The sequence below is a fragment of the Microcaecilia unicolor genome, chromosome 7 (genome assembly GCF_901765095.1).
Source record: "Microcaecilia unicolor chromosome 7, aMicUni1.1, whole genome shotgun sequence".
Classification (NCBI taxonomy): domain Eukaryota; kingdom Metazoa; phylum Chordata; class Amphibia; order Gymnophiona; family Siphonopidae; genus Microcaecilia; species Microcaecilia unicolor.
Genome location: NC_044037.1, coordinates 205,290,428 through 205,309,744, shown reverse-complemented (window position 1 = coordinate 205,309,744; position 19,317 = coordinate 205,290,428). Strand labels below are relative to the sequence as shown.

General features: G+C 41.0%; 1 protein-coding gene across 11 annotated transcripts in view; it reads left to right on the top strand.

Annotated features, from left to right (window-relative positions):
• Positions 1–19,317, top strand: part of MYO1B (myosin IB) — a 429,756-nt gene that overhangs the window by 239,011 nt on the left and 171,428 nt on the right. The gene's annotated exons all lie outside the window — the stretch shown is intronic.

The window sequence follows — 19,317 nt, the reverse complement described above, 5'->3', positions numbered from 1 at the left end:
ACTAATGATTGATGCTGTGTGTGAGGTATGCATGTGTGTCTGGTATGCTGTGTATTTTCATCTCTGTGGGGAAAGTTTGCCTGTTTATCTGTATGTGTGTGTGTGTTTCTTTCCTGCCACCATCCTTCATGCAGTCTTTCCTTCCCTCCCTCCTTCTACTCCCTATCACCCTCCTTTTTGCTTACATTTCTTCCCCTCTTGCTGTTTCCCAGCTCTCCACAGCTGATATCCCCCCTCCCATCTCCACAGCTTTCAGATGTATACAGATGAACAGACAGATGAACCAATGAGCACACCTAAAAATGAATTTGTTTACCTGTTGCGTCATTTGAAACCTACTGTGGCAGTGCTGCAATTTAAAATGGATCTCATTTAGTTTTCACCCTGTTCTGATGTTTCAAAAAAGGCAGGAAAGCTGGCTTGTTTAGTTGCTTGGCGTCAGCATGTCTCTGCTGCTTCATGCTGTCTGCCTTATCTTCACCTATAGAGATCTTCCACCTGGCTGCTCCTCTGTACACACAGAATTGGCTCTCTCAGGTGCAACAGCAGGCCCAGTGTTTTCCCATGGGAGAGAAATCAGGAAGACATGAAAATGGAGTGTGGCCTACTCAACTTTTGCTTTCTCTTCCTTCAGTGGAGGCAGGCAACATAGACTTGCAAAACTTTGCCACACATTTGTAGAGTATAAAGGGATCACCTCCAGCTTCTTTGTTATATTTCTTTTCGTTTCTTCCTTTTGCTGTGTGCAGTATCTCTTCCTAGTTACATTCCAATAGAAGGAACTCCATGGTAGCCCACAAAACGAAAGCAACAAGGCAGTTTGGTAGTAATAGTTAACATTTATAGGTGTCCTTTTACTGTAGTGTATAAAGCAGTTACTGAGGGAAGTATCATGTGCTGTTAGTACACAGTGGCTTGCCAGTTAACATGGACTAATTTCTGCATTAAGGACCAAATTCTGTAAATGGAGCCTAAAAAATCATCGCCAAAGTAAATTGCGTTAAGCTCTATTCTATAAACACAACATCAGTCATCGGTGACATCCTATATCCTATATCTACTGTTAACCTATTTAAATATAATACCATGGCTGTCTCCCCTCCACCAAGTCCACCAAGGTTATTTTTAAGTATATGTTTATTGACTTCAATTTATTGGCATTAATAAGTACTTAATTGGTAGTAATTAGGAGTTAGCATGGATCTACCCTTTGCCCTATTCTATAACATGTGTGCCTAAAATTTCATAGTCTGCAACTCAATGAGGGCGTGGCCATGGGAGGAGCGTGGACAGATTGGGGTGTTCTCAGAAATTAGGCGCTCTGCCAGTCCCGTACCTCAGAACAGAACAGAGGGGGCAGGGGACCGATAGAGCTGACAGCCACACGACTGCTCCATGCACCCACCCCATTGCCGCACCCACTGCCCCACCTTTGGTACACTACTGGCTCCTAGCTCAGCACACGGCATAGTGATGCCTACATTGTGGTGACTTTCCCTTTGTGTGTTAATTTTTGTAAGTAACGCATTGTACGTGCACATTTTTTTACTGCACTGTAGTGAAAGGGCCCCCTATTGTTTTAAGAATCAAAATTTCAGATCAAATGAGATTTCTTAGAAGGAAAACAACAGAACTGGTTGAAAATTCATCACTTTTCAAGGCTTGCTTGTGACTGGGTTTTGCATTTCCCTCATGTGCTCTCCTTATGGCTTTTGATCTAAGTATGACACTTGTAATGACTTCCTTGTTTAACCCAGTCTCCGTTCATGGCAGTAACTGCTCCTGTAGTGCATTCTTTATTAGAAGTGGGGAAAGATAAACACTCATAATATATAAGACGGTTGCCTTTCCTGATCACCTGGTACAATTCAGTCATCCTTCATGTAATCTTGACAGCACCATTTCCCAGTCTTTTAATTTATTAACTTCTGGTGGTGAAGATTAGGTGCATGTCAGCAGGTCAGATATTTTAAGGAACGTGCCCCACATCATTAGTTGCTTAGTCTGACAGAAATAGAGGAAGGATTTTTTTCACCCTTTTTCAGGACAGATGGGGAACAATACATTTTCCAGTTGAGGGTTACAGTGTACGGAATTGATGTCTCACCACTATTTTTAGGGTGCAAAAATGACTAATTGAGAAGACTGATTTGACACTTAACTGTAGCTAAACTCAACAAAAAAATCTCAAAAAACAACCAATCAAAAAAACCGACTTCCACACTCAAGCATCTGTCTGTCTGTCTAATTTGATATACTTCCATTTGAACAAGAGTTTGCCATCATAGGGGTCCTTTTACTAAGGTGCACTGAAAAATGGCCTGCGGTAGTGTAGGCGCGTGTTTTTGCTGTGTGCAGAATCATTTTTCAGCGCATCATATTTTTGGCGGGGGCCGAAAATGGAGGTGCAGCGAAATGAAAATTGGCGCGCGTTCATTTTGGGTCTGAGACCTTACCGCCAGCCATTGACTTAGCGGTAAGGTCTCACGCGTTAACCAGGCAGTAATGGTCAATGCACATTCAAATGCTGATTACCGCACATACCGGCTGCACATCAAAAATGAAATTACTGCCCGGGCAGTAACTTGGAATTGACGCGCGTTGAGCACGCATGTGCTTCGTAAAAGGACTCCATAGTGATTTACAGTACCATAAAAATAAAACTGGAACTTAAACAGAGAAACAGAAGACAAAAACAAGAAACAGTCTAAGAATGGAAAATAGCTTTAGGGAAGGGGAGAGAACAGAACAACAGTACTAACCTTGCACAGCAATGTAATCAGAGTCGAGTACAAATGGGCAACAACAGGTGTGGAATCAAATTGCCTAATGTACTGAAAAGCAAAAGAAGGAAAATGGAGGTGGAAAAGTCAAGTTTTGACAAGGTATTTGGATTTTTTTGTATGAGGGACTCCATACAAATGTCCAAAGGCAATGAGTTTCAGAGAGGGGTGGGGGATAAGAAAGTGAAGGCAGAGAACTGTAATTAGACTCTAGTCTAAGCTTAGCTGCAGGGGAAATAACAAGAAAATTGACTTTACGAGTAAGGACAATAAGGAATCAAATACGAATCAAGATAAATCGGGAGACCTATCTAGAAACTTGATGGGCGAGAGTCAGAATTTTGAATTCAATTCTGTTAATTAGAAGCCAGTGCCGTTAGCTAATAAAAGGGCCCCATGATCTGTACATCTTGTATTATATAACCGTTTCACTGCTGTGTTATGCAGTACTTGAATATGTTCTAAATTTGTCAAGGTAGCTCCAGCCAAAAGAGTTGCAGTAATTTAAACGATTAATTATTAAAATGTGAATCAGAATTTTCAAGGCTCTTTGGTCTAGGAATGGCTTAACTGATGAAATCCTTCTGAAGGAAAAAACGGACTTTTTTTTACAAGAAGGGAGATGGGGTGAAGGAAAGTTTACTATCAATGAAAAAACCCCAAGGGAAAGGATTACATTATTTACTGGAATTCTAGAGCCAAGAATACAGGGCTGCCTTGAGGGTGAGGACTTATTTCTAGAGTGCTTAACTTTTCGAGGAATTCAAATGCAATTTATGTGACCTACACTAATCAGCAATTGTCCCTAATCAGGAATCAAAATGATGCTGAAATTTGATTGTTCCAGTGAATACAGTTGCCTGCATGAAGGCATACATTCGTCTCTAAACTTTGTGTTAGAGTGGACACAGGAGTGACAAAGAATTAATGAATTGGAGCCAGGATTGACCCCTGTGGGCCATCATATGGCAAAGGATACACAACTGAAGACTGATAGCCACAGCAGGACAGTATTGGAGAGGACAGTTTCTTCCAGACGATCTAAATAAAGGGCATGGTCAATTAGATCAAAGGCAGCATTTAAGTAAAATTGTTCTGCAGTCTAGTTGGCATAATATTTCATTTATCATGGCAACCAGTTCTGTCTCTATACTGTGACCAACCCTAAATCCTGATTACCTAGGATGAAAAGTGTTGGTAGCAATTACAAAAGTGAATAGCTGTTGGGAAATGATTAGTTTTGCCAAAAATGGAAGATTGGGTATTGAATGGTATTTTCCTGGAAGGGAAGGATCAAGACCTATTTAATTTTGTTTTAAAGGGGGCAGGTTGGAACAGTACCCTGGCTTGAATTAGCATTAATTGTCCAGCATCCAATACAATTATTGAGGCAGAAAGTCCTTTAAAAGTGAAGGGAGAATCAAATCAGCTGATGAATCTGTTTCAAAGAAGCAACAGTTCTTTTTTCTATGGATAACCCTTGATAATGGAATAAAATTGTCAAAGGCAACCCACATTTCAATAGGGTTCTTAGCACAACACTTTCTGATTGATGATTAGTCATTGGCCGTGAGCATTTCCTTAAACGCTGACCACTTTCTGCTAAATTAGACCTCAATATTCAGTGGTGGGTCCTATACAGGCACCGACATTGAATGACTGCATCTTTTGTGGTGCTGAGCAGCTGTCTGGATTCGTCTGATATTCAGTGGCCTACTCGTGCCCAACATGCATCAATTCGGAGTTACCACCCGGCTACCGCAAGGCCCAGGCAGTAGTTCCATTTTGTACGCGCGTCTGCTACGCGTGCCAGAAAATAATTTTTATTTTCCAGTGCATGGCGGAAATCGGGCGGTAATCGTCATTCTACGCATGTAGACAATTACCACCCGGTTAACGCGTGAGACCTTACCGCTAAGTCAGTGGGTGAAGGTAAGGTCTCAGATCCAAAATGGATGCATGCCAGTTTTAATTTTGCCGCACATCCATTTTCGGGAAAAAAATTTTTAAAAGGCCTTTTTTACAGGTGCACTGAAAAATAGATCGACATGCTCCCAAAACATGCACCTACACTAACGCAGCCTGTTTTTCAGCTCACTTTACTACAAGGACCCCTCAGTGTCATATCTACATAGCTAACCGGTCATAGTTAGGACTGCATTGCATGTGGTTAACTATGAATATTGCCCACGTTTGCATGACTTCTGGCTTCCCCTGGAGCATCCTGGCACTTATTGGGTAGTGCCACAGGCATCAGTGCAGATACTCAGCAACACTAACCAGTTAAGTTCCACTGAATATCAACCCTTTTATTTTTAGCATCATTCTGTCTAGTCTCCCCCCCCCCCCCCCCCCAAAAAAAAAAAATACAAAAAGTAATAAATAAATAAAATATTCTCCTCCAGGTACATTTTTCTATAAAAAGAGAAATCTGGAGGTGAGAAAAGCAAGCTGCCACCTCCATTAAAAAAATGCAACAATGTTATGCATTTATGCACAAGAATTGTGTGATAGGGCCAAGAGACCTGGGCAAACAGGATAGAAGAGATTCAAACCATATTTTTTTCCATGAGGAACCTTACTTTTCAAGCATGTGGGATAATATATAGAATAGTAACAGGAAATTAAAAGGACACTCGACAAGGCAGTGAGTGGCAAAGTTAGTTGAATAAAGTCATCCAGGTAACCTTGTGTGGATATTCAGCAGAACTTATCTGGATAAAGCTGCTGCCAAATGTATCTGGGTCACTTCCATCCTAATAATTATAGGACACCCTTTTGCATGGACTGACTTGTCCACCTAATTTAGCCATCCAGTCCGTCAGGAACGCTACCAGCTTTACCTCTACTTATGTGAGCGATTTTTGTGCCAGTATTAATTTGCCCAGACAAAATTCTGCCATTCAGCATAGGGGAAAAGTCAACCCTGAAGATCTGATCAGCTAGCCTCCCCAGTCAGTTGGTACTCGAATTGTTCCCAAACCAATCAATAAAAGGTTGCCAAGTATTCTTGGTTATCCATTGTCTTATACATCAGTGTTGTCAGCTTAGACATACTTTATAAGTGCCACATTTTTATATGAATCCCTTTCCGATGTGGCACATTTACCTGGTTCCATGCTACAGCGAATACCAGTCTCACTGCTGTACATATAGTCATATAAAATAATGCTCCTCAGCTGTCAGTGCTGGGATTGGCTGGTTTAAGAGGCAGACTAACATATTACTCGCAATTAGTGTTCCAAGTATATTGCTTAATTCTACACATGTTTGCTCCCAGTAACCTTTGACCTGGGGACAATCCTACAAAATATGTCCCCTTAAGTCGACAGTTCTGCCAGCAATGCTCATCACTGATCAGGCATATAGTACCAGAGGTAGAGCAATTTATACCCATTTTCCACTAGTGAACTACAAATAGATATCTTACGAAGCCTATCATATATTTGTTTTCATTGACTTACATAACATAACAACATAAGAATAATTAAGCTGGGTCAGACCAATGGTCCATCTAACCCAGTATTCTGCATCCAGCAGTGGTCAATCCTGGTCACAAGTACCTGACAGAAACCCAATTAGTAGCACCATTCCATGCTACCATTCCCAGGGCCTTGCTTGTATCCCTCTCCTAATAATTCCTTGCATCCTGTTTTCTTTTTTGGCTGCTGCTGCTGCCGTAACAGTGAGCAGAAGATTTCAGTGTATTGTCTACAATGACTCCTAGGTCTTTTTCTTGAGTGCTGACTCCTAAATTGGACCCTAGCATCAGAAAACTATGAATTGGATTATTCTTCCCAATGTGCTTAGATAGGTTTCCCAGCAGGTGCGGGAGCTACTATTTCATAGAATATATGAATGCTCCCATTATATCTCCCCCTCTATAGTAGCTTCTATGTAACCATTAGGTCCTTCCCCAAATCCGCTTTCACCCTCCACTGAGTCAGAAAGTGTTGCAGTGGTAACACCCCTTAAATTTTTAAGGCCCTCAGGTGTTTATCGTTTGGTAATGCAGATAGGCAATGTAGGAAACCTGCCCTTTTCTGTTTATGACTCTGCTTAATTGTTTGAAGACTAATTTTTATAGCTTCTTATCTGAAGTCTTCAGATCCCAGCAAATACTGTACTTGGAAAATCTTTGATGGTAGAATGTCTCTTTTTGGGAAATATTTTAGAAAAAAAATATTTCCTAATAAGATAAATAATGGGAATGTTATATTCTGACATGAGATTTCTGGGGTTATTTCCTAATTAACTGTTCTTGGTTGAAAGGTTAAGCTTTCTCAAAGGCATGCACATTCCTGCTGGCTAGGTACTATACGTTCTTACAGTCCTTTTCCAGGGGAGGAAAACAGCAGAGTCAGGGAACATATCTTGCATAACTTTAGTAACAGAGGAAGTAACCCCTTTCATGACATGTACTTATTTGGTATTTAATGCAAAACTCTAACCCATACCATAGCTCCACCCTGATCTGGTAAGAAGCCCAGAACAGCTTGGAAGTTGGATGGTAATTGGCAGGTGTGCAGTGTTTCAAGTTATCAACATACTAGAGACCTACAAAATGTACAAAAATTAACATATAAAAGTTACTCTTTAAACCAGCACATCAGGGTAGCCAATATCTGAGTCAGCTGTATGGGAGTGCTGCTTGTAATGAAGAGCACATTACTTCTATGTTGACTTTCAAAACATAAGTATGGGGAGACAGTTCCACTTCAGTGCTGCAGCCTGAGTAGTATTGGGTGCTTCGAGACTGACATCAGCTTCATGCTTCTGTGGTCTCGACATTCGTTGCTTTTTAAGGCTTGTGTTCAATTATGGTCCTATCCTATCATTAGTTTCTCTGTTGGTTGGGAGAATTATCCAGAGTATCTGTGAAACAGACTAGAGTGCATACACCAGGGAGATCTCCACGTTCCAGTCAAGGGGTGCTGCTGGTGATTTCCTTAGTATGAAGTATAAAGAGAAAGATTTTAGGACTCACTTTGTCAAATAATTTATCCCCAGATTTACAAGTTAATACCTTGATAAAAAAAATCTTTTTTGATATTAAGGGCCCTGCTTACTAAGCAGCGTTATAGGCACATTAACATTTTTAATGAGCGTTAACCATGTACGAGCCTACAATATCTCTATAGGCGCCTACATGGTTAGCGCCACGCTAAGTGTAGGTGTGCTAAAAACAGTAACACATGTTAGTAAACAGGGCCCTAAGGAAATTAAGAAGAATCGGAGGGCTATTTGATCTGCCAGCATTTAGGTTAGTGGTTCTAAGTTTGATTTTAGGGTAGCTGGATTTCTGCAATATAATTTACTTGGGTTGTTCAAAATCTTTGTTAAAGAAGTTACAGCTGATACAGGAATATTGCTGCGAGAATGATATTCTCTGCTCATAGACAGGAGAGGGTTACCCTGCTGCTGGTGAACTTACATTGATTGCCGATAGAAGCCCAGATTCAGTTTAAATTGTGTGTGAAGATCTTTAATATTTTATATGGGTATGCACCACTTTATATGTTGGATTTGATAGATTTTCCTAATACATGTAGAGTAAAAGTGCTTATGTTATTGCAATAGCCACGTCCAAGGAGTATTCATTCCAAAAGGCTAGATTCTTCTAACTTTTCATTTTTAGGAGCACATACTTGGATTGCTTTACCAACACAAGTTTGAATAGATTACTATTACTTATGTAGGAAATTTCTGAAAGCTTTTCTGTTTAAGACATTTTTACTAGGTTAATTTTTATAATTTGATTGGTAGGTTTTAATATGAATTGTAATTCTCTGGGACTGTCCAGACCTCTTGTTCTTTGTAATCCACACAAAGCATATGGTTATAGCAGAATATAAGAATTTTTTCTATTTGTATTTGTAAGATGTGAAAATCAATTGTATAAGCTGATGCCTAAATTTACATGCCAATAACACACGAATGTTAAAGAACACTAATATTTATGGTGCCACTGTTGACAGTTATGCATGTAAGTGTTAGCTGCTATTCTGTAACTAGTGCACATAAGTCACTTAGGGCTAGATTCTGTATATGGCGCCTGAAAATACTGCATGAAAAAAACTACGCCTATGCAATGCATATTCTGTGAAGTACACCTAAATTTTATAGAATAGGTTTAAGTTTCTGCGTGGTACATAGAATAAAGCCAAGCACCTCTCCATGTGACCAAATGTAGTCGTGGTCATTTTCACTATGTTTTACTTGATGTAAATCCCGATGCCTAAATTTAGGCACAGAGTGGGTGTATTCTAAAACAACACACATATATTTTAGAAACACCCATTCTCTGTCCATGGCCACGCCCCTTTTCAACTATGCGACTTAGAATTTAGGTGCACCGTGTTACTGAATATGCTTTCCCCTGGATTCTATATAGCGCGCCTAGAAATCTGTGCTGAAATCCAAGCGTATTCTGTAACAACGCGCGTAACTTAATTGGCTTAATAAGCTAATCAGCACAGGTCTTAACAAGAAATAATGAGCACTAATTGGCAATAATTAGAATTTATATCACTCCATGGTGCGACCGCACCTGAAGTACTGTGTTCAGTTCTGGTCGCCTCATCTCAAAAAAGATATAAAGGAATTGGAGAAGGTGCAGAGAAGGGCGACAAAAATGATAAAAGGGATGGAACAACTACCCTATGAGGAGAGGTTAAGAAGGCTAGAACTCTTTAGCCTGGAGAAAAGGCGACTGAGGGGTGATATGATAGAGGTCTACAAAATAATGAGTGGGATAGAGCGGACAGATGTGATGCGTTTCTTTATGCTTTTTAACAATAATAGAACCAGGGGACACAAGATGAAATTAGAATGTGGTAGGTTTAAACCAAATCGGAGAAAGTTTTTCTTTACTCAGCGCGTAGTTAGACTCTGGAATTCATTGTCGGAGAAGGTAGTGACGGCAGCTGGCCTTGCTGAGTTTAAAGGGGGTCTGGACAGATTCCTGAAGGAAAAGTCCATTGATCGTTATTAAATTTTGGGTTTTTGCCAGGTTCTTGGGGCCTGGATTGGCCGCTGTTGGAGACAGAGTGCTGGGCTTGATGGACCTTTGGTCTTTTCCCAGTGTGGCAGTGCTTATATACTTATGCGCACAACTTGCTAAGCGCATTCTGCAGTGCAGTACGCCTAACTTCTAATGTGCGTGGTTATAGGCAGAAAAATGGGCTTTTCATGGGCATTCTGAAATTTACGCGCATAGTTATAGAATACCGCTCTGTGTGCTTAAATATATTCACTGGGATTTATGCCATGTTTTCGTTGGTGTAAATGGATGCATGTAGAATACCAACTTGGGGGCTTATTTTCAAAGCACTTAGAGGCTTATTTTCAAAGCACTTAGCCTCGCAAAGTTCCATAGAAACCTATGGAACTTAGCCTCCCAAAGTGCTTTGAAAATATGCCTCTTGGCCTTCCAAAGTTCCATAGGTTTCTATGGAACTTTGGAAGGCTAAGTGCTTTGAAAATATGCCTATTTCAAATGTACCAAACATATTCTATATACCATGCCTAAATCTAGGCACCACTTATAGAATATGGTCCTGTTCACGAAAATCTATGTGCAGTTATTTACACCACGTTTTCGTTGGCATAAATGGAGACATGTAGTTTTAGGCGCTGGGGTATCAACTAAGCATATTCTATATACTGTGCCTACATCTTATAGAATACACTTAAGTGAAATGATTTCCTTATGGATTTTCTAGGTGCCATATATAGAATCTCCCCCTTACTGCCTCCTATTTAGGAGACACGAAATGCTCCTGTGTTAACAATTCATTAAATGCAATGAAGGGTGGTGGTGGAAGTGGCTAACCAATAACGTATACTATCATTTAAAACTCCCACTGCATCATAAAAGGAAAATGTGCAATCACACAATATAATTACAAAATATAACATTTAAGACACAAGGGCCGGGGGAAAGCCTCAAAGTGCTCGGATCAAAACGATCTCCTGAGCAAAAGTTGATCCTGTTGACCAATTAAGACCAAGTAATTGGTCAACAGGATCAGCTGTCTGAGATAGGAAGGGTGTGATCTGGGGTGTTGATACTTGTGGGGATGTCCGCGCTGTGTTGGGATGAGAGGATGAAACAATGAGTTTTTTCTTTATTGAGTTTTAGTTGAAATGCATTTGCCCATGAATCCATGATGTTCAGGCCGAGCTTGATTTCGTTGGTAATTTCTGTCAGTTTGGTTTTGTAAGGAATGTATATTGTGACATCGTCTGCATATGGAAAGGGTTAAGGCCATGGTAGTAAAAGGATCCCTAAATTAATTATTTGCTTTGGTCTTTGTTGAAGATGATGTTTGGGAGATACTGTTGCTGGAAACACTCTTTGATAGTGAGAACTCAGAGGAACTGAAGAACATCACTGTGAACCTGAAAGATGTAATGGAACAAACTGAGAAACCAAAGAGTAGCAAATCACCAGGACCTGATGGTGTACTTCTTGGAGTTCTGAAAGAACTAAAATGAATTTCAGACCTATTACTAGTAAACTGTATTATTAAAATCAGCTAGTGTATCTGAGGATTGGAGGATCACTAATTTAATGCTAGCCTTTAGAAGGGACTCCAGGGGTGTCTATGAAATGACAAACTAGAGAGACTGAAGTTGATAGTAGGTAAAACAGTAGAAGCTGTTCTGAAAAACTAAAAACCGTCTATGTGAATAGACATGCCTTAAAGGGGAAGGGTAAAAATTGATTTACCAAAGGGGAACTTTCCTTACTATGGGGGCTCATTTTTAAAGCACTTAGACTTATAAAATTGCATAGTAACCTATGGAACTTTGTAAATCCAAGTCTTTTGAAAATATGCCTCTAAACGCCTTAGCACCAATTTTTGAATAAGTTAATAACACATAGCTAAGGGTGAACCAGTAGATGTACTGTAACTGGATTTTCAGAAGGTATTGGATAAATTGCCAGCATATCTCATGAGAGACTCCCAAAGAAATTAGTCTTGGAATAGGAGGGGATGTGGATTAGGAACTCTTCCTTCCTGTCTCTTCTCCGCGTCTCCCTTCTTTTCTTTCTGCAGCTAAAAGACAGGAAACAGAGTGGGACTAAATGGTCTGTTTTTGCGGTGGAGAAAGATAAATACTAGAGTACCCCAGGGATCTGTACTTGGCTCAGTGCTTTTTAATATATTTATAAATGATATGGGAAAGTGGGATGTGAAGAGTTGCATGAGGACTTGGAGAGACTGGGGAAATGAGTGTCTAAATAGCAGATAAAATTTAATGTATACAAATGCAAAGTGAAACAGATAGAAGAAATAATCCTAATTGTAAGTGCACATTGCTGGGTTATGTTAGATTCATCACTCAGGAAAAGGATCTTGGAGTCATTGTGGACAATATGTTGAAATCCTCAGCTTGATAGGCAGAAGTGGTTAAAAAAAACAAACAGAACATTTGGAAAGGTCCTGAAAGGGACAGAGCATCAATATGTGGGGTATCCACAGCTTGAGTACTGTGCAATCTCAAAACAGAAAGAGCAGAATTAGTAAAAGTACAAAGAAGGGTGACCAAAATGATGTGGAGGGGCATAATCGAAAGGGACGCCCAAGTTTTGCTGAGGACGTCCTCACAAAACATCCCGGTAGAGGGGCAGGGAAACCCGTATTATCGAAACAAGATGGACGTCCATCTTTCATTTGATAATATGGTTGGGGACGCCCAAATCCTGAAATTTAGGTCATCCTTAGAGATGGTCGTCCCTAGACTTGGTTGTGTCTGATTTTCAGCGATAATGGAAACCAAGGACGCCCATCTCAGAAACGACCAAATGCAAGCCCTTTGGTCTTGGGAGGAGCCAGCATTTGTAGTGCACTGGTCCCCCTAAGATGCCAGGACACCAACCGGGCACCCTAGGGGGCACTGTAGTGGACTTCATAAATTGCTCCCAGGAACATAGCTCCCTTACCTTGTGTGCTGAGCCCCCCAAATCCGGCCCCAAACCCACTACCCACAACTGTACACCACTACCATAGCCCTTACGGGTGAAGGGGGCACCTACTGTAGATGTGGGTACAGTGGGTTTGTGGTGGGTTTTGGAGGGCTCCCATTTACCACCACAAGTGTAATAGGTGGGGGGGGGGGGGGGGGGGATGGGCCTGGGTCCGCCTGCCTGAAGTGCACTGCACCCACTAAAACAGCTCCAGGGACCTGCTTACTGCTGTGATGGACCTGAGTATGACATTTGAGGCTGGCAAAAAATATTTTTAAAGATGTTTTTTAAGGGTGGGAGGGGGTTAGTGACCACTGGGGGAGTAAGGGGAGGTCATCCCCAATTCTCTCCGGTGGCCATCTGGTTAGTTCGGGCACCTTTTTGTGCCTTGGTTGTAAAAAAAACAGGACCAGGTAAAGTCGTCCACATGCTCGTCGGGGACGCCCTTTTTTTTCCATTATGGGTCGAGGACGTCCATGTGTTAGGCATGTCCAAGTCCCGCCTTCGCTATGCCTCTGATACGCCCCCTTGAACTTTGGCTGTCCCTGCAATGGAAAGCAGTTGGGGACGTACAAAATCCGCTTTAGATTATACCGATTTGGGCGACCCTGTGAGAAGGACGCCCATCTTCCGATTCTGTTGAAAGATGGGCATCCTTCTCTTTCGAAAATGAGCCTGCAAGGAATACAACTGGCTTTCCTGTAATGAAAGACTAAACAGATTAAAACTCTTCAGCTTGGAGAAAGAATGACTTTGAAATAATGAGTGAGGTGAAATGGGAATGGTTGTTTACGCTTTCAAATAGTACTAATATGTGTGGACTCTATGCAATTAATAGGTAGCACATTTTAAACAAATCGTATAAAGTATTTTTTTTCACTCGGAATACAAGAAAGCTATGGAATTTGTTGCTGGAAGATGTGATAAAGGCAATTAGTATAACAGGGTTTATAGAGAATTTATCCCTGGATTCTTATAAAGGTTTCTGTGAGGGAGTCTATAGGATGCTGCCCCTTTCCTTTAAAAATACTCCCTCATAGAGTCAGAACCACCTTAAGTCCCATAGTCCTGCCCAAAGATGAAGTGATATGAGATGGGTGGAGCCAGGAAGTATAAATGCAGGGCCAGAGTTGGGTTAAGGAGTACCAGAAGGAAGCAGTGACGTCCCATGGCATACGACTCTACCACCTCTGTGTAAGCTACAACAACTATGGTCAGGTAGGCCAAGTCCAACTTAGAACCTTGCAGACTTTGTATTTTGACCCGAGTACTTGATAGTGACTACACTGGTAACTGGAGAGCCATGCCAGAGAGTAGAGTGTGCTGTTGTGCAAGGAATGTATGCTGTGGCCCTGCAAGAACAGGCCACCCGAGGACATTGTCATGTTCAAGGATTTTGCTTTGAGTTTGCCTTCTTCCTTCCTATGAATTGAACAGGACCCCTTGCCCTACACCTTCAATAAATATTATTTGCTTTTTACCTTCAACTGCTGTGTGGTCTGTCTTACCTGGGCTCCAGGGCTGCCCTCGCTCACTGTACTACAGTTGCTGAAAGTTATGTGCCAAAGGCTGGGTGTCATCCTGGGTTGCACTTGCAACTTAGTTGGTTTACAAGATATTAACAATCAATAATTGAATGCTAAAAATTAATTATTGTCGTTCATTGGCATCAATTTGAGATATTTGCATGCAACTTCCTGCACACTATTCTATAATACAGGTCATGCAAATCCCATAGTGCATAACTCAAAAGGGTGCATAGCTATGGGAGGAGCATGGGTGGATTAGGGGCATTCAGAAAGTTGTGCGCTGTGTTTTATTTATTTATTGCATTTGTATCACACATTTTCCCACCTCTTTGCAGGCTCAATGTGGCTTACATTACATCATGAATAGCGGAAATATATGAGAAAATAGACATTTAGTATTGCAAAAGGATCTTGGGTAACATGATAATAATAAAGCATGATAGTAATATAACAATCAAATATCATAAGGCAATACTGGATATATGTGTAGGAGTTCACATTTGTTGATCTTTGTGGTATGCCTTGTCAAAGAGATGGGTCTTCAGTAGTTTGCGGAAGTTAGTTAATTCATAGATCGTTTTTAAGTTGCGCGGCAGCACGTTCCAGAATTGTGTGCTCAAGTAGGAAAAGGTTGATGCATGTGTTAGTTTGTATTTTAGACCTTTACAGTTAGGGAAGTGAAGATTAAGGAATGTGCGGGATGATTTTTTAGCGTTCCTGGGTGGTAAGTATATCAGGTCTGACATGTAGGCTGGGGCATTTCCGTGGATGATTTTGTGAGCTAGGGTACATATTTTGAACGTGATGCGTTCTTTAAGTGGGAGCCAGTGTAGCTTTTCTCATATTTTACTTTACCGAATATGAGTCTAGCTGCAGTGTTCTGGGCTGTCTGAAGTTTCTTGATTATTTGCTGTTTGCAGCCAGCATAGAGTGCATTGCAATAGTCTAGATGGCTGAGTACCATTGATTGTACCAGATTATGGAAGATGGTCCTTGGAAAGAAAAGTCTTACTCTTTTTAATTTCCACATTGAGTGGAACATCTTCTTGGTTGTGTTTTTCGCGTGATTCTCAAGTGTTAGGTGTCGATCAATGGTAACTCCAAGAATTTTTAGGGTGTCCGAAATTGGAAGATTCAGTTTTGGTGTGTTAATGGTGGTGAATTTGTTTGTGTTATGTTGAGAGGTGAGTATTAGGCATTGGGTTTTTTCTGCATTGAGTTTCAACTGAAATGCATCCGCCCATGAATGCATGATATGTAGACTCTGGTTGATGTCATTGGAAATAGAATTCAGTGGAAGCACGCCAGGATTTACATCAGGTTTCACCTGGCATAAGTCCTTGCAACCAAAGCTGGGTGTAGGGATCTGCCCTCTGCATGATTTTATAGAGATCCCCCACCCTGGAGTCCCCCTTTTAAAATAGCACTGAGCGCTTATTTTGCCTGGTGTATAATTGTCAACACCATTTACTGAATCTGGTCCTTAGACTGATTCCTAGAGGAAAAGTCCATAACCAGCTTGGGCATGAACAATAAGGAATGGATTTACTTCTTGGGATCTTGCTGGCTACATATGATTTGGATTGCAGACAGTATGCTGGTCTGACCTAGTATGTCTTATATTTTGGTCTGACCTAGTATGTCTTATATTTATGTTCTCATGTTCATACACAATTTATGGACAAGCTGAACTGCAGCAGTCTCATAGTACTCACTCAAGCTGTGGAACAATGGTCACATGAGCCGCAGGCTCTCAGTTCAGATTCTTGTGACCATTGCATTTCTGTGAAATTTTAAAGGGTGCTGGCAGACAAAGCTCTCCTTGGATGAGGAATACTGAGGCAGCCACCAGGGTAATCCTTTCCCTGATGTCATCACTTCCTGAGTGTCACAAGCTGTCAGTTTTTGCAGATTCCTTTCTACCCAGTGACTGCCATTGTTGAGGAAGCTTGAGGAGTGGCAAAAAAGGGCTTAAGAAGGAAAAGAAGGGGGAGATGGAGAAGCGATATTGGAACAAAGAGATGAAAGAGACAAATTATGGAGGGAAAAGCCAAAAGAGAGAAATAAAATATGGAAGAGTAACAGAAAAGAGAAAAAGGAAGGAGTGTTGTGTAATCTGTATAGAACTGTAGTAGGTAGTTGCGGAATATAAGAATTGAGATGTAATGTAACATAATATGAAAAAGGTCAGGGAGGAGCAGGTAAGACGTGTGAGAGGGAAGAAAGGTGTGTATAGGTACAGGAGGAAGGGATGAGGTATATATTGTCAGCCGGCACCTCTTCATGCTGTCCGCTCTTGTCTCGACACCTCTCAGTGCTGTCCGCTCTCCCCTCGACATCTCTCCGTGCTGTCCTTTTTCACCCACACAATTGGGGCTAATCCATCACCTTAGGAGAACTGCTTTTGCTTATTTGTAACAAGTGATTATTCACAGTACTATTTCCCCAACGGTATCAGAGAAAACCAGTCTGCCCGCTGTATTACAGCTGCCAGTCACTGTGCACCTTGTTTCACTTCTCCCACACTCAAAGATCCATAACCGTTCAGTTTTAGAATTAGTTAATGACTGGGATAAACCTCTGGTTCAGTCAATTTCTCTTCTCCTTTCTCTTACTTGCTAGGAGATAGAGGCATTTTCACCACCCTCACTTGTCAGACACCAACACTCTGACAACCTCCCACCAATGATCAGACTGACCTCCTTCAGGTAATTAATCCCCACAGTTCCATGAAGCCAGACCGCATCTAGGCATTGTCACTGAGCGGCCCCACATCTCTGGCTTCCCTCTGCAGTCTCTTCCTTTGCCATCTCCCTTTGTCCTGAGCAAAAGAACTCCATTTGCTCCACCTCAGCCTCCTTCATGACATTTTCACTTTTCTCTCCTAATTCAATCTCCTCCCACTCCATGGAGTCTTCCCCCACCCTCTCTCCCAGGTGCTGCTCCTCCACCTGATTATCCTCCATCTCCCAATCACCTCCTGACTTTACTACCTGCTGGGAGTTGTACTGCTGTTTCTCTTGTTCCCTCCTCCCTTGCAAGTGCTGCTGGGTTCTGTAGTTCTCGTCCCTTCTTGCAAGTCTCCTACCCCCTTTTCCCGTCAGAGAGTGCTCTTCCTTTCTTGGCTTACTGCCCCTGTCAGCTCTTCTCTGCTTTCCCTCTACATCCTCCTTACAATATGTATGTGTGTGAGAGAGGCAGGATGTGTATTGGAAGGAGGTTGAGATATGTGAGTCAGAGTTAGGTGAGGATGTCTGTGTGAGAGAAAGAGAAGAAAATGAAAGAGAAAGAAATACTGAAAGACAGGATAAGGAGAAACAGAAGCAAATAAATGACAAAGAAATATGACCTTGAAATGAGATCCACAAAAGAAGAAAGGCCACAGAAACTGCTAGAAGAGAGTCTGAGAAAGTAGAATGAGTAAAAGAAAAGAAAACGAGTGGAGAAGAGATGTAAAAAATGGGAAATGAATAAATAATAAAAAGAGAAATATGAAAATACAACATTTAAAGAAAACATGAGGAAAAAATATAAATGTTAGGAGAAAAAAATAAAAAGAAATTAAAAGATTTGAAAATATTTTATTGAAAAACGCTGATAAATTACAGGTTAATTTGACAAAGCCGTGTTCTTTCTGTGATACTATGTAACTTGTGCTTTGTAAGCCGCACTGAACCTGCTACCGAGCGGGAAAGAGCGGGGTATAAATGTAACAAATAAATAAATAAACCAGAAGTACCAGGCAATGGTAGCCATATGGTTGTTCAATACTTCTTACTCCCCTCCCCCCTTTACAAAGCTGCGCTAGTGGCTGCTGGTGCGATAATACCGACACAGGCCATTCAAAGCCCATAGAACACCCATTTTTCCGCCCATAACCACATCCCTTTTTGCCTGCACGTATTAGAATTTAGGCGCAGTGCAATGTATAATATGTTTAGGGAGTTGCATACGTAAATTTTAATTATTGCCAATTAGTGCTTATTAATTAAGTGCTATTAACGCTGATTGACGTGTTAAGCCAATCAACTTACGCTGTTACAGAATATACTTGGATTTTGGCACGGATCTCTAGGCATGCTGTATAGAATATGGGGGGGGGGGTTAGTGGGGGGGTTAGTGGCAAGTCGCTGAGATGTTCAGCGGGAGATAACTGATTATCTCCTACTGAATATCTGCACTTAGGGCTCTTAATCGCTATTTAACTGGCCAGGAGGCGTTCTTGGCTGCTTAAATAGTTTTGAATATCGGGGGGGGGGGGGGGGGGGGGGGAATACATTTTTTTTTGTTTTGAAAATTAACTGCTATATTACCCAAAATGGCTGAGGGACATGCAGTAAACAGAACAGTAGTATGATAACCGTATTGTCCATTCTTTTCTTTGCTTTTAATATTGGAGTTCCTTTTTTTTAATTATTCTGATATATTTTATATTTGAATTCTAAACCGCACAGATGGTTCCTGAGGTGTGGTATATCAAGAATGAATAAACTTGAAACTTGAAGAATGAATTGTTCAGTTCATAGATTGTACTATGTGCTTGGTCTACTGATATTTCATCAAGATTATCTTATTTTATGACAATATATCACACAGGGTATGTGGTAAACTGTGACTTTAACTTTAGATCAGCAGTGTACAGTTTTGGTAGCCATTTTGGTCCAGGAGAAAACTGGAGTCTTTCTAGGTTGTGATACATGATTTTATGAGTCTTAAAAGGTCACACAGCCTATAAAGATTCCATTAGAGCAATGGAGAAGTTTAACTAAGGACAGAGAAAGTACTTGCATGTAATAAATAAATGTAGACAGCTTTGGTTGTACCACAGAAAGGCAGTATATCAAACCCATGACCCTTTACACTTTACCCTAATATCTAACTGGATACTATAAAATAAAAATGGATTCTGCTATTCAAAGAATTCACATATTTAAGGTTAGTTTATTTTTTTTTGTGTGTGTGTGTGTGTGTGTGGGGGGGGGGGGGGGTAGGGTTAGTATCCCATATCTCCTTAAATGCTAACAACAAA